This window comes from Tachypleus tridentatus, chromosome 1 (assembly GCF_004210375.1).
Source record: "Tachypleus tridentatus isolate NWPU-2018 chromosome 1, ASM421037v1, whole genome shotgun sequence".
NCBI lineage: Eukaryota > Metazoa > Arthropoda > Merostomata > Xiphosura > Limulidae > Tachypleus > Tachypleus tridentatus.
This window is the reverse complement of record NC_134825.1, coordinates 13,152,494-13,162,526: the sequence shown is the minus strand read 5'-3', so window position 1 is coordinate 13,162,526 and position 10,033 is coordinate 13,152,494. Positions and strand designations below refer to the sequence as shown.

Sequence of the window (10,033 nt, the reverse complement as noted above, 5' to 3'; positions counted from 1 at the left end):
ATATCTAGATATTATATGAAGCGCCGTTAAACCGCGGTATATGGGGGTCAACCTGCTTAACCGCGGCTTAAACCTTTGTGACTGAAAAGCCGAAGTTGCCAACAGCTTCGCCGAGGAGCCTCATCCGGGCCATTGCGTGATCATTATATATTACTGTATAGACTATTCAGATACAATTGACAAGTGCCGTTTTAACACAAACGACCAATGCATTGCGATTGGAATTCCATTGTTTCTGGCTTCACAAAATGCATTGAACGTTGCCTTGTTTAACTCAGGATCTTGTGCTGTTCTTGCGTTTCAAACCACCCTCATCAAGTTCATCTCTTAATTTATTCTCATCTTTAATCCATCCACGCAATGTTGACTCAGGTATGCCTAATTCCCTACTAACTTTAGCGCGAGTTTCGCCGTTTCGTATTCTTTCTATGACATTCAGCTTTTGCTGAACGTCACACGATGCATGTTTACGTTTGGAACTCATGGGGTAGGAATTTGTCAATAAGATATGCTCACTGTTAACTCTGAAACTGAAGTGATTTCTATTGGGTTTGTGGCCAATATTTATACAATTCCATAAAAATATCGGATTATCGAATTAAAAATAATACTTTAATTATTGATCACTTTTTTCACGGATTTACCGCGGATTAACTTTAATGTATGGAGAGGTGTGATTCGGTAACAATGGCGGCCTCCATAAAGCTCACATAGAGAGCGGATAAGGTAGATTAACGGTCGATTTCTAATGTAATATATTTTATTTATTTCTCAAATTAAAGCAAATCTTTTTTAAATATCCCCTTGAAGTTATAAAGCCAGGATTAAATTCGTAAGACGCGTTTTTACACGTTCTTAAATTAGCGGTGAGCCGCGATAATCCTCGCTCACATCGCTCAGAAGACTTGCTACAGCTGCTTAAGCGATTTCGCGGTTTACTGGTTTAATGGCGCTCTACTGTATTAAGTTACTAATAGCGTATTCTAGAAAGTTGTTAGGAGCCTTATGGTGATGTAAAAGTAAATTATTCTATTTATAAATATTTCTTTAGAACTTTGTCTTTTGGTAAGTGTAACAGCAGCAATATGTTGTCACGTGATCAGTTTAGACACCCGACGGTAACAATACTTGTTATTAATTTGGTGTGTAGAATACCTTGAGTATCAAAGTGAGTTTCAAACATAAACTAACATTTAAAAAACATTAAGCTATTACTTTTATCATGTCAAATACAAAAGTTATTAAAATAAAATAAGTCTGTATAGTTTATTAGTCCTGTAAATATTAATACCATACTATTACTTTTGTAACTATTAAAATCAACAGAATTAAAACAATTCCCAAACACCAGAGACATGTTTGTAATATGCAAAAATCAGAATAAAAAGTACAATCGGTTTGTTGTTCGTAACATATTATATTGGTTTTAATACAGGGGTCGTATCTTAATCTCCACATCTGGAAGTGAGTATTTCTGTCCTTTCCATGCACTCCATTCCACACCATCAGCATAACTCTCGTGTTCACCATTCAGATAAAGTCCATTGAGGTTGGAACTGTGACACTTGTCGTACCACCAACCTCCTTTAAAGACTTGGGCACAGCTTTTTTCATAAATGTCATTATCTTTGTCCTTCGTAGAAAAACTGAACCCATTGTGTCCACTGAACCCGTCTCCTGTAGTATGAATCAGTAACATAACATCAATAAACGAGCTATCATAAATCAATATGTGAAATATGTTGGTTGGTTGATTAATAATACATAATAACGATAGTTGTAATACTCTAGTCATAACCAAAACATAAATATACCTTATACTCTAATGATAACATAAACAAAGAAAGTCCTCCATTCTAAAATAACTAAACTGTTTGTAACAAAATATTCACCTTAGTTATCTCTATATCATTTACAAGAAAGGTAAAATAGGTTTATTACGTCTAATGATGTAGAGGATATACACTAATTATAAGAGATAAATCCAATAGGTTAAGTAAAATAGTTCAGAGCATGAGTTCGATACCAGCTGCAGTTATTGAGAATAGAACCACTGTTATACGGTATTGGGATAGTAATAAATGAGGTGCAAAACAGATCAGGACAGTAATATATATAAGCTATAAAACAGTCTTAAGATTTTAATACATATATAAATTAAATTACAAAGCACTTCGTAATTATTACTAAAACTGTAATAGTAAAGTGGTTTGTCAGTCTTTAAAATAGACACCTTTTTATTGGTCTGTTTAACTTATATAGTAGGCTGGGTTAATTTTGTTGTTTTCGTCCGGGTATTACATTTTATTCCAGCGTACATCTTGTCAATAATGACTGAAGAAGTACCACCATCCCACTCCATATTATACAATAACATCACCTTTCATAACTAAATGAAATATATAAATTTTGCGAAATTAACTTGACCAAGAGATAGACATGAGAATGCAGTTGATGCAGTAAAACATTAGTAACTTAATCGAGAGGCGAACAACATTGAGATTATTCATGGAATTTTATAACACTTGGCTCTATGGTAGATGATAGCACACTATGCTTTTATTTAGGCTTATTATACCAACACTCACTACACTTAAAAGGTTTCATGCTTTCCCTGTCATTCAACTCGCAATTAATAGACAATAACCGAACTATGCTGTCTCGATAAATGCATTTTGTCTTTTGTGACTCCTCCTAGTTCAATAACTAAAGCGTTACGTGACACCCACACTGGATGTTGTGTAGATTAAATAGTTAATTAATTGGTTTAGTTTCATCGTAAACAGCCTGATTATCCACATATATATATAATTAGAATAGCTGGAATTCTAATATTTGTTACATTATGTGGTTCATAACGAAGAACTTACTGTGTTCTTCATCTAAAAAGATTTCTTCCTACAATTAATGGATTTTATCATTCCATACGTAAGACACACAAGCAAGAAGAATAGTTAAACGTCAAGATGTCAAATCTAAGTTTATAAATTAAACAGTTGGAATCGGTTTTTTATCATCAGATATTTTAAATAGCTTCTTCATTAGAATATTTCTACTACTTTGTTTTGGAAATATAACTTTAAATTAATTAAAGTTTACCTGCGTCACCAGAGTAATTACTGACATGTAATCTATACAAGTAGTTTTCGTTTTCTATCCAAAACTCCCGACCTGCGTCACCATAGTAATTACTGACATGTAATCTATACAAGTAGTTTTCGTTTTCTATCCAAAACTCCCGATAGATGGCAAACTTTTCGTTTCCTTCTTTGTCCTTTAAATCAAACCTGATTGAATAATTTCCTTGATTTGTTAGAGCATAGATCCGATCGTTTCCTGGAAATTAATAATGAAACCTTTCGATTTTACACAAAGTTTATTTCATAGTAAATGGAGGGAAACATTTAAATTATGAAAGATCATTTTAAAATTAACATTGCAAACAACAACATGAACCCCAATAATTAAAACGTTACAACAAACTTGTGTTTTGTAACTAAGAAGGGTTTACGGATTAAGATAATTCTGTTAGTTATCCAACAAAGACTTTGTCAGAAGAGACAAGAATTATTAACGTCTTTACTACATATTGTTGTTACATCTTTAAAGGAACAATGATTTTTATCTTGTGTCTCTGAACAATGATTAAAAAGTCTAATTTAATTTATATAGCCAGTACGCCTTCAATATCCTAAAAATCATATTTTTCTAAACTAAGATCAGAACATACCAAGCCAGAACTCTTTCTTAATATCTCCAAATCCAACTTTGTAATCTGCCCAAGGTTTGAAAAAGTAGTCCTTTGGGTTTCCATGGTTTCCTCGTCTTTTGATTACCTTATTAACAGAAAAAGATTACTTTTAAGTTTATTGTAATAATTAAACTTATTACACATGTTTTTACATATAACAATTTTCTATTATCTATAATACACGTTACTTACAGTCCAGCCTCCCCATCAGTAGTCATGTCACAGTAAACATAGAAACTTCCGGTAGTCATTCATGACCTGGGCCAGATACGGTACGATCCACTGGTAGAATGCCCATTATGTAGAATATGTGCACAGTCTGTTGGTCCAGGAAAAGAAAGGGAACATGTGTGGTCCGTTTCTTGGTTGATTAGATGTTTTTCTAAGACAGAAAGACATAATCTTTACCTAACCAAGGTTACTTTTTACATATATATATGTAAACGGATAAAGAATTTCATTTATTAAATGTTATTTGCACATAATGTTTCTACATTTTGTCATAGTAACGTAGTTTCTGTTCAGTAACGTCACTGTAAATAGTTTTAAACGTGTAGCAAACTTCGTATGTTTTACACAAAGTTATAGATAGCTACATATTACACAAGTTATTATTTAATTGGTACACTCTAAACTGTATAGTTAGCACACTTGTTATTACCTGATTATATTACGTAGAGAAATAAAACTAATTTATTTATTGTTGTAGATGTTATGTTAAAACGATTATCGCAACATTTTTATTCCCAGTAAATATTTAGAATCGAACCCTTAAAATTTATTTATCTACTTATTATTTTAATTTTAATTGTAACAACATTCTTACAATATTTTATTTTGTTTTAGCTTATAAAGAGAAATGAAGATTTAACATTAATATGATAAAGTCAACACCTATATAAACTTAAAACACTAGATTTTAATTTCCAATCAGAAAAGTGACGTTCGTTTGTCTCATAACAACAAAAAAAGAAAGAAAACCATTTAGTTTGTGTTATGTTTACCAATGAACGTCAAATAATAAACTATAGAAATGTTCATGAACATAAATTCTATATATTAAACAATAATACTTATTGTGTACAACTGAACATCCTTCATATGTATGAAAATCATCATTCAAAGAGTAAGAATAATAATATTGTGTTATTATATTTTAATATTTTTTATTATGATATTACCTGTAAGTATAGTACAGAGAGCATCTGGACTAAATGATTGCCATGTTATATACAATGTTGTTATGTACAAGATAATATATAAGGTTTTTTAATATAATTAATTCTAACAACATTTAGTGATAAGAATTATTTACACCTCTAGATAAACTGGCATGAGACGTTTTACCTTTGGTTTGAGGTTTTCTTTGGCCAGAGAAACTAGAACGTCAATGGACTCAACTATTCCGGTTATTGACTTCTCTTCACACTGTTTCGTGACGAACTCTGATCCAGAACTTGTACCAACCATATAAACAAACCAAATAAAGACGGATGTCATCAATTTTGGAGACTTATTTTCTGCTTACTGTAAAATAGAAACATTATGTAAAATTTCTTTCCGACAGACGTAATACAGAATAATGTACTAAATATAAAATACACACACCTACATACATATATAGAGAGAGTAACTTGACAATATGGAAAAATATAAACTAACTACAATATATGAAAAATTTACTGAATGTATATCTGACATGAAGTCGATACATTTAACATTTAATTTGTTTTAGATACCTAGAGTTTAGTTTGTTCGGTTTGAATTTCTTACAAGCTACACTAGGGCTATCTGCGCTAGCCGTCCCTAATTTCGCAATGTAAGACTGGATAGAAGGCAGCTAATTATCACCACCCACTGCCATCTCTTAGCCCACTCTTTTACCAACGAATAGTGGGATTGATCAAAACATTATAACGATTCCACAGCTGAAAGAGCAAGCATGTTTGGTGTGACGTGGACTCGAATCCGCGGATTACGAGTCAAATGCATTAACCACCTGGTTAACACACAAATAACACAACCTGTCTGATCGATTAAAACAATAACAGGATTGACATTGATATATCCTTGGGTGTTCTTGTTGTACACGTAGTCAGCTATAAGATTTTAGTTATATTTTTCAAAAGAGTTATATGTAATATGATGTAGAAGTGTATCACGAACAGTTTTTACTATAACAGAAAGAAATAAAAGAAAACCAGCAAAGAATCGACTAAAACAGTTTCTTAACCCACAATTATTCTTATAAAGTACTTTATTTTGAAACCAAATATTTCCATTCTCCCTGACACTGATTAAGTTTCAATGTAGATTTTTCTGAAATAATGTTTGAATGTTTAAATATTCAGTAATGTCTAATATTTCTTCCACAGACTGTGGTTCAGTGGTTAGTCTGAGAAGCTCTAAAGTGAGTTTCGATACCCGTAGTGGACACACCACACCCCACGTAGCCTATTGTAAAGATTTGTGTTTAACAAGAAATAAACATTCCTCAAATGACGAAGAATTATTATTATATTTATTAGTCACAATACAAAAAGTTTTATATATAGAATTAAAATACTTCAGTAATAGACTATCCATCAAATATCAACAATATAAAACGAAACTTACCTTCTAAAACGAGTTTTCGTTGATATAACTGCCTTTAGTAACTGATGTATTTTAAAAAACGATGATGTTTTAACCTTAGATAGCAAAATCTCGAAAGAACGGAAGTATCTGTCAAAGTCTCGTAAACTTCAGTTGTTTTGTCTTGTGTTCTCTGTCTAATCACGTGGTCAAACTTCACAACTATCACTGATGGTATTCAGATATGTAAATAAACAATAATAAACTATAACTTCAAATAATAAGAAATATAATCTAATGTTTCAAGAATACTTTTAAATCTTCTGTTTTTATGTCATAATGTTCTCTAAGTTTTTTATATCTTGAAATTGCTTAGTTGTTTTCCGAAAGTTTAAGGTTACAATTTTTTAAGTGTGTCAGAATGTCTCGTCTACTTGAGTACTGATATTGTTCTTTGTTTCCTTTATATAAGACCCTTTCATTATTTAAATACTGCACTTGTTGGACATCTAGCCATTGAATTACTTCTTGTTAGCTTTATATTGAATAATACTTAAAAATTGCAAACAAATTGTAACTTGAATACACAAGAATCATATACAGATATTTGAGATCATGTGGAAAACATGAGAACTGTAATCTGAGAAAACAAACAATAAAGTTAAGCATACATTCTTAATAGGTAGCTGTTGAAAAAGAACTTTATTTTACCCCACTTTAACACAGTTAATAACATTTAACTACAGTAGCTGTTGAAACTGATTTATAAGAATACATTTTAAAATGAAGATAAGAGATGGAAGCACTGTTCACATCAAGTTATTGTTCAATATGGTCCCTTTTATGCCATTTTCCTTCCCATGTTATCCACTGTCATTAAAATTGTGATTATGATACAATTTTTAAAAAAGTTTAGATATATTAACGTTCTCAGAAATAACTTACATTTAAATATCTGTTGTGTAGTTTATCTGAGGAAACATCAAGTAGCACGATGACTTGATAAGGAGGAATTGACACATAGAAAGTCTTTGTTAACAGATTTATACATTGTTAAGGTACTGATATAACTACAGGTATTTCTCTAAATTATTGTTTTTATGTCACATTTAAAGTGTTCGTCGGTGTATGTTGTGTATCACACTTTGTTAAAGATATTTCCTTTGATTTGTGGAAATGGTAAGATTGTATTGTTTGTTAGACTTAGAACTAACATTACAGTATATTTTATAACATAATGAAATCAATAATATAACATTATTTTAACTAGTTGAAATGTAGTTATTAAAAACTAAATGTAAAGAGCATAATCAAGCTATAGAAAAGTGAAAATTAAGTAATTCATCTTAAGCAGAACATTTAGCAAACAAACATAGTTATAATAGTATTAACTGGAATAATATAAAATAAAATACAGATTACTATTTTAAATATGAATAAAGTTAATAGAATCATTATACAATTTTAGGATTTTAAATTTCACTTTAAAAAGAGACGCTGGAACAAGAGTTGTTCAAACTGGTTTATAAAAATACATTTTCAAATGAAGATAAAGATGGAAGCACTATTCACGTTAAGTAATTGTTCAATATGGTCCATTCTTTGCCATTTTCCTTCCCATGTTATCCACTGTCATTAAAATTGTGATTATGATACAATTTTTAAAAAAGTTTAGATATATTAACGTTCTCAGAAATAACTTACATTTAAATATCTGCTGTTTTGATCCAACAAAGAATGTTTAGACAGAGTTGGCACATTTGGTTTGTGATCTGTAAAAGACTGAAAATTTCTGTTGAAGGAAAGGAGACAATGTTTCAACTTTTATATTGTGGGCTTCGAGTTTTATTTCAACAAACAGTGAGAGTCTACAGAAGTTATCCAGATCAGAAATGGTATGCTTTTGATAAGTTATGAACTCGATTAATTCGGGCGTGTGTTTTATCAAAGCTTTTAAATATTTATACCTCCTCAATTCTTCATTTACCATCATGAACAAATATTCAATAATAAATATTGAGAAGATAAAAAATAAAATAAAGTTTGTGATTAATATTGTTAAAGATCCATTTTATTTTTACAGTGTTGATGGGAATGATGTTAAAAATACAGTGATCATTTTTTTGTGCCACATGGTGTTATTTTCATTAATGTTTGAGAAAATAAACTGTGATTGTTTTGTTCTTTCATTTAACATAATTTTCTTCTAGATAAATTAGCAATAAAGAGTTGTTATTCCAATAATTTCTTTTGTAACAATAGTTTTGGAGAGCTCCTAAATAAACAAAAACAGTTTTTGTTTAATTTTATTTCTGTTGTTGATTAACAAGATATAGAGTAGTGTTGACATCATTGTTGAAGGAAGTTCATATTTTTTAGTAATGCAGATGGATAAAGCAATATGCCGAGTCATCTAGTGACCAGCCCTCCTGATGTGATGAGAAAGGATCGAAATGCATTGAAAAGATACTTAAGTACGTACATCATATATTTAACACGTATAAAAAAATCTGTTTATATTTATCGTAATATCAAAATTATGCAAGGTGGAGAAATCTTTTAGCAATAGTCCCAGATGTCAGGGGGCTAAGTTAGCTTACGTGATCAGGTTGGTAGTATACGAAAAACTTGCTCTTTTTGAAATCTTTGAATTATTTTGCTGGAAATACTTGCTATCTGTTTAGTGTATTATAAATATACATATATACGTATAATATATTACACACAATAGTTTGAATAGTGGGTTTTCGATAAGAAACTCAATAGAGTAAATTTTCGGCACTTTTACTATTTGAAAATCATGGTAATGAACAGGAAGGAAATATTGTAAAGAAATCAATATTTTCTGTTTAAGATAAAGTTTGTGATGCGAATGAGTAAAAAGACAGATTAACGAACCTGATTGTTAGTAACAATATGATATTCTGTATCGGTGATATTTCTGTACGTAGTAGATCAGACAATAGTACATTGAACATTTACAGGTTTATATTAACACTATAAAATGTTTTGAGTAGGTGTGTATTATTAAATAATACAAACAATGTATATTTACTAGTATTCTTCTATATAAACAATATCATTACCCAATATCGTTATAAACTTAACCAACATACCTTACTTAGGAAACCTTTAATATGTAGAAATTGTGTATTCTAAACTCTCGATAGAGGACGACAGTTTTTCATCTTCTTTTTATCTCAGATCAAATTCGATGGAGTAAGTTCCTTGATTTATTGAACTAAAAATCCAATAATTTCTTATGAAAATAAATTATAATAATTAATTGTATTTGTGAAATTATTTTTAAAAGAAATAAAATTATTAATTAGTTAATACAAACGATATTAATGGTCCCATAATAATTTGTAAGATTAAGATTTGTTGATTAAAATTTCCAACATCTATCAGTGACAAACTATTTAAATATTATTTTGTCTTGATTCAGGCCCGGCATGGCCAAGCGCGTTAAGGCGTGCGACTCGTAATCTGAGGGTCGCCGGTTCGCATTCTCATCGCGCCAAACATGCTCGCCCTTTCATCCGTGGTGGCGTTATAATATTACGGTCAATCCCACTATTCGTTGGTAAACGAGTAGCCCAAGAGTTGGCGGTGGGTGGTGATGACTAGCTGCCTTCCCTCTAGTCTTACACTGCTAAATTAGGGACGGCTAGCACAGATAGCCCTCGAGTAGCTTTGTGCGAAATT

At 30.8% G+C, this 10,033-nt stretch overlaps 1 pseudogene across 1 annotated transcript; it reads right to left on the bottom strand.

Annotated features, from left to right (window-relative positions):
- Positions 1-1,221: 1,221 nt before the first annotated feature.
- Positions 1,222-4,129, bottom strand: LOC143242217 (techylectin-5A-like; annotated as a pseudogene). Its single transcript, XR_013022571.1, has 4 exons — positions 3,944-4,129; positions 3,731-3,836; positions 3,100-3,336; positions 1,222-1,677 (listed from the first exon to the last, which is right to left on the bottom strand). The product of XR_013022571.1 is annotated as a techylectin-5A-like (transcript).
- Positions 4,130-10,033: the final 5,904 nt, after the last annotated feature.